The sequence below is a fragment of the Benincasa hispida genome, chromosome 9, assembly GCF_027475165.1.
Source record: "Benincasa hispida cultivar pf3 chromosome 9, pf3_genome.v1.1, whole genome shotgun sequence".
NCBI lineage: Eukaryota > Viridiplantae > Streptophyta > Magnoliopsida > Cucurbitales > Cucurbitaceae > Benincasa > Benincasa hispida.
This window is the reverse complement of record NC_143486.1, coordinates 66,805,659-66,812,890: the sequence shown is the minus strand read 5'-3', so window position 1 is coordinate 66,812,890 and position 7,232 is coordinate 66,805,659.

The following is a 7,232-nucleotide window of genomic DNA, read 5'->3' as shown; positions in this document are numbered from 1 at the left end:
CTAGAATATATTATACTCATATACGAGTAATTGAAACATATGCAACAAATCTGAAGTTCATAAATCCAGACATATTTACAATTTGGCATGACCGATTGGGTCATCCAGGATCTATAATGATGAGAAGAATTATTAAGAATTCAAATTGACATCCATTGAAGAGCCAAAAGATTCTTCAATTTAATGAATTATCATGTGATGCTTCCTCTTAAGGAAAATTGATAATTAGACCATCACCAGCTAAAGTGAGGATTGAATCACCTGCATTTTTAGAACGAATTCATTGTGATATATGTGGACCTATTAACCCACCAAATGGACCATTTAGATATTTTATGGTATTAATAGATGCATCCAGTAGATGGTCGCACATGTGCTTATTATCAAGTCGAAATCTTGCATTTGCAAGATTACTTGCTCAAATAATTAAGTTAAGAGCATAATTTATTGATTATACAATTAGAATCATTCGTCTTGATAATGCTGGTGAATTTGCATCCTATGCTTTTGATAATTATTGTATGTCAATTGGGATAAGTGTTGAACATCCTGAGCTCATGTTCATACACAAAATGGTTTAGCAACATTTATAAAACGTTTACAATTAATTGCACGATGTTTACTTATGAGAGCTAAGCTTCCTTCATTTGTATGGGGACATGCTATTTTGCATTCAACGTCATTTGTACGCATTAGGCCAGTAGCTTATCATAAGTACTCGTCATTACAATTAGCTTATGGTCATGAGCTAAATATTTTCCATCTGAGAATTTTTTAGTGCGCAGTATATGTTCCAATTGCTCCACCACAACGCACTAAGATGGGTCTTCAAAAGAGGTTAGGAATATGTGTTGGATATGATTCCCCATCAATTATTAAATATCTTGAACTCCTTATGGGTGATGTATTTATTGCACTATTTGTTGATTGTCATTTTAATGAGACAAATTTTCCAACATTAGGGGGAGGAATTAAGAATTTGAAAAAAAAAATACATGGATCACATCGTTATTGTCTCATTTAGATTCTCATGCAGACCAATGTGAACTTGAAGTTCATAAAATAATTCATTTTAAAAATATAGCAAATCAATTACCAGATGCATTTATAGATACAAAGAGTTGTCGCTAATGAGTTTAGAACACACAAAAAACGTGGTAGACCAGTGGGATCCAAAGATAAAAATCCTCGAAGATGAAAAATAAAGACAAAAAGACTTGGTTGAGGATGTAAATATCCATGAAGAAATCCTTGATATGACTAGTGAGGAAAGTGAAAAACCTAAAGATAATAATGAGATTTCAATAAACTATATCATGACAAGAAAAAGATGACATCGAACTAATGTAGTTATTGACAACATTTTTGCGTATAATGTTGCTCTTGATATTATATCTAAAAATGAGGGTGTTAAACCAAAATCTGTTGAAGAATGTCGACATAGAAAAGATTGGCTTGAGTAAAAATAAGCAATCGAGGCAGAATTAACTCACTTTCAAAAACGGAAGGTTTTCGACCAGTAGTTCGTACACCAGAAGGTGTCAAACCTGTGGGATACAAATAAGTATCTGTGAAAAAAGTAATGAAAATAATGAGGTCACAAGATACAAAGCAAGACTAGTTGCACAAGGTTTTTCACAAAGACCTAGTATTGATTATGAGGAGACATATTCTCCAGTGGTGGATGCAATTACACTAAGATATTTAATTGGCTTGACTGTGTATAGAAGTCTGAATATGCATCTTATGGACGTAGACACAACATATTTATATGGATCTCTTGATAATGATATTTATATGAGAATTCTAGAAGGATTTAAGATACCTAAAACATTTACATCAAATTACCAGGAATGGTATTCAATCAAATTACAGAGGTCACTATATGGATTGAAATAATCAAGATAGATGTGGTACAATCGCCTGAGTAGATATTTATTAAAAGAAGGATATCAAAATAATCCAATATGTCCGTGTGTTTTTATAAAGAAATCAAAATCAAGATTTGCTATTATATTTGTATATGTTGATGACTTGAATATAATTGGAACTCTTGCAAGTGTAATAGAATACCGTAAAAATGAATTTGAGATGAAAGATCTCAGAAAAACAAAATTTTGCCTTGGTTTTCAGATTGAGCATTTAGCATATGGGATATTTATTCATCAATCAACTTATACAGAAAAAATTTTGAAAAGATTTTATATGGACAAAGCACATCCATTAAATATTCCAATGGAAGTCTTTTCATTGGATATAAAAAAAGATATATTTCGACCTCGAGAAGATAATGAATAACTTCTTGGTCTCAAAGTACCATATCTTAGTGCAATTAGTGCACTTATGTATCTTGCTAATAATAGAAGATCAGATATTGTATTTTCAATAAATTTATTAACTAGATATAGTTCTTCTCCTACAAAAAGACATTGGAACGAAATTAAGCATATACTCCATTATCTTCGAGGAACAATCGATATGGGTTTGTTTTATTCAAATAAATCAATTTTTATTTAGTTAGTTATGCAGATTATGGATATTTATCTGTGTTGGGTTTTATGTCCTAAAACTCACAGTTTGTAAAAGTTAAACATATTCTATTATCAATAAAAGATGTTATTCAACATTTCTTCAATAAAGGTATTGAATCTATTAATTGCATTCATAGAGTCTAAATCCAATAAACTAAGATCCATGGCTATTATATGAATACTTGAACTTTATGTAGAGATATAAAAGATGGATCAAGTTCGAGTAAATAGTCAAAACAGTCTATAGTACATGATTAAGGTTGGGTACCTTATTCTGGCAACACTATTGGATGTGGCCTACTCTGTAGCTATTACAAGTTGTTGTAAAGATACTATAAACAAAGTGACCCAGATTCGTTCATGTATTGACATGAGGAGTGGGGCATTCTATGCAATGAGTTTGCATAAGATCGGACCAAGAAATAAGTCACACTTACTTTATAACGTTGTTTATTGTTTAAGATTGACTATTTCGGTTAGATGATCTAGGTAATGCAATCTTAATCTTGAGCTAACTATGAACTCCTATTTATTCGAGATTATCCTTAGATTTTCATAGGTGAGTGTTGGCTCAACAGCACCGGCTTAATAAGCCTCCCATTTCAGGGTAAGACCGGGTAGATAGCTGGAAACATAGGGTACAAGACGAAATTTACGCCTACCCGATTTAGGGATAGGAGAAAGGTTGTTCTCTTAAGTACTGAATCCAGGTCTTGAACAAGGGGCCCCACCCTCTCACTGGCTTGAGAGGGATCCGGTTTAGTGATTGGATTATCAACCAATTGTTCATTAGAGGATCAGTTGGAACTTAAGGAACAAGACATAATATCGAGGGTAAAACAACATATTGACCCAGTCGGTATTACAAACAAAGTGTGAAAGGTCGACTTACTAGTTATGGTTATATCGTGTGGACACAAATATATCTACAGTGAGGAGAGTGCAACTATCGAGCTATAGTGATGTGACTCGATAGTTAACGAATACTGATTAGTTTGGTCTAAAGAGTTTAGTCAATTAATCATAATCGTTGGAGCTCATGATGTGTAGGTCCATAAGATCCTCTATTAGCTCGTAAAATATGAACACCTTGAATTGTTAAATTAAGTAAATTTGAAATGATATCAAATTGAATTTCAATTTGAAATGTTCAAATTGAAATTAGGATTTTGAGTTTGAATTGGTTGAAAATCAAATTAGGATTTGCATAATTATATTTGATATAATTAAAGTTTAATTTGTTTAAATTAAACAAAATTGGAGAGTTTATAATATTTAAATATTGATTTAAATATTGATTTAAATATTAATTACATGAATAAGATTCATGTTGAAAATTAGGTGAGTGATTAATTTAATATTTGATATTAAATTAATTAATTATAAATTCAAATTAATTCCAAATTTAATTCAATTTGAGAAATTAGATTTTGATTTAATCAAATTGTGAATTGATTAAATCATATCTTAATTAATTAAAAAACATAAATTGGCAATTTGAAATTAAATGGAAAAATAACAAAGTGGGGTTTTCTCACTTTCACTTCCAAGCATGAGGTGTTTTTCCTGTACAATCACACCAAATTTCCACTTCAATTGTTAAAGAAACTACTGGCGTTGAAGTTTCAGAGATTGCCTGCATGTTGCTTAGTAATAAAACGCCTCCATTTCTCTGAGATGAAGTAATTTGACAAAGATTGAAAGCTGGAAAATTGGTTTCTGGTTCATTTTCTTCTTCCTTTTCAAACTCACAAAAATACTTACCAAATTCACTCAAATCTGAGTTCCACCACTCAAATTCAAGGCTGAAAAATAGTAAAGAAGACCTCTTGGTGGTTCACAAACTGACTTGGAGCTGAATTAGAGCGAAAAGCAGTTTGGATTTGAAGATTTCATCACAAGAGGTATGTAACTTGAAACCCACATGTGATTTTCTGAAAATACATTCTTTAAAACCCAAATTAAATGTAATTAGAGTACTTATGCTTATGTATTCCATCAATTGGTATCAGAGTGTGATTTAAGCACTCAATTAATGTTAATTTGAGTTTGATGGGTGAATTTCTAAGTTTGCATGTTTTGTACTGATATGGATGGTTTTTTCAACTTTGGCATTAGGTTTCTCTTTGATTTCTAAGTTAAATTTGTAATTGGCTCTTTATTGATGAGCTTATATGTGTGCTCTAGAGTCTGTAATTTATTTGAAGTCATTAGAGTCCAAATTAGGCTGTAATTGAAGAGAAATTCGAGCATGGTCAGCAGTAGTTTTCTGAAGAAGTTGCCTTTGCCTTGCAGCTTCACAACGCCACAGGAGAGCGTTGCAACGCTGTTCCTTAGAAGGATGAAGAGCGTTGCAATGCTAGGATGCACGTCACGATGCTGTTCATCCCAGCCTAGAATCATGCGCGCCAAAGTCGCTCTTCATACCGTGAGATCCATACAACGCTTCGTGTCGATTATACCTCGACCGCTCCATTCTAAAAGTGTTTTTATGGGTCAAGAGCAAGGTGAATAAGAGAAGTAATTCATAGTAAGTGGCTGAAGGATATGTGTCAACATATCCTGTGGTCTCTTCCGTTAGTTTGGACCGTAAGATTCTTATGTTGCACCTGCTTGTCATTTTAGGTGACAAAAACTAGCCGTTTTACAGCGGCTATCCCCTCGGAGGGTTGTAACATAGGATTCTGAATAACTCAAAGTCCAGAAATGGATAGGATTTCATAGGTCCATTCCCAACCTTGACTCTCCATTTTGGTAGCATAATTGAGACCGACCTCTTACGTCTGAAAACGAAGAGTAACATTTACAGAATTACTAAAGTGTTAGTAATTTCAGATCGAAAATGGTAACTAAATGGCTATAGGAATAAGAGTTATTCTAGAGATAGTGTTTGGTCAAAATTGTTTGCTTTAGTGAAGGAATATCTGACTGCCCCTCGGTAGCACGTATTCTGACTTAATATAGCATCGTTGTAAATAAATAATGGTTATAGGTACACTATTACTTGTTCTGCTAAAATTTGTTTTTTGGATTTAGTTGCAATTTGCTAATTAAAATTTATTTAAAATTTTTAGCATGTCGAATTCTTCTAGAATACTCACTTTCGAATTAATTAGCGAAAAAATGAATCAACATATAAATTACTAGCAGTTAATGGTTCCAAAAGGGTTTTAACAGAGTATTGTCCTTAATCTCCCATTCATCTAAAGTTTTGAACTATATAGATGAAAATGCAAAATTCGAAAAACAAGATGAATATGATTTACTTGTTATCGAAGCATGTTTAGTGAAAAACGATAAAACCTGGATAATTGATTCAGGTGCTGCTAATCATGTCTGTACTTTCTCACAGGAAACAAGTTCCTGAAGACAGTTGATAAAAGGCAAAACAATCTTTAAAGTAGGGACCGAGGAGGTTGTTTCAGCTAAAGCAGTGGGAGAATGAAGTTATTTATAGGAGATAGATACATTTTGCTTAAAAATATTTATTACATTCCTTCTATTAAAAGGAATATGATATCTATCTCTTGTTTGCTGGAACAAAATTATAAAGTTTCTTTTGAATATAATGAAGTGTTTATTACTTTGAAGAATATTAAAATTTGTTCTGCAAAATTAGAAAATAACTTATATTTATTAAAACCGACTAAGGTAAATGTCATTTTAAACATAGAGATGTTTAAAACAGCTGAAACCCATAATAAGAAAAGGAAAGTTTCTCCAAATGCCTATCTTTGGCACCTGAGGCTGAGTCACATAAATCTCAACAAGATTGAGAGACTGGTTAAGAACGGTCATCTAAATAAGTTAGAAGACAGTTCATTACCGCCTTGTGAATCCTGTCTTGATGGTAAAATGACTAAAAGATCTTTTTTTGGAAAAGGTCTTAGAGCCAAAGAACCCTTAGAGCTTGTACATTCTGACCTTTGTAGTCCGATGAATGTTAGAGCTAGAGGAGGGTATGAACTCAACTTCATTGATGACTATTCAAGTTATGGGCATATTTACCTAAGCATCAAAATTCTGAATCATTTGAAAAATTCAAAGAATATAAGGCTGAGGTTGAAAATCAATTAGGTAAAAAGCTTAAAATACTTCGATCAGATCGAGGTGATGAGTATATAGACCTGAAATTCCAAAACTGTTTGATAGAACATGGAGTCCAATCTCGACTCACACCCCCTGGCACACCTCATCAAAACAGTGTGGTAGAAAGGAGAAATAGAACTTTGTTGGACATGGTTCATTCCATGATGAGTTATGCTCAGTTACCAAGTTCTTTTTGGAGTTATGTAGTTCAGACTGCAGCATATATTTTGAATATGGTTCCCTCAAAAAGTGTTTCTGAAACACCTTACGAGCTCTAGAGAGGACGTAAAAGAAATTTACGTCACTTTAGAATTTGGGGTTGCCCGACACGTGTGTTGGTGAAAAATCCTAAAAAGTTGGAACGTCATTCAAAAGTATGCCTATTTGTAGACTACCTAAAAGAAACGAAAGGTGGTTTCTTTTACGATCCTCAAGAAGACAAGGTATTTGTATCGACAAATGCAACCTTCCTGGAGGAAGACCATATGAAGAATCATCAACCTCACAGTAAGTAGTAATAAATGAAATGTCCAGAGAAATGACAAATACATCAACAAGAGTTGTTGACAAAGCAGGTCCATCAACAAGAGTTATTAATGAAATTGGTATTTC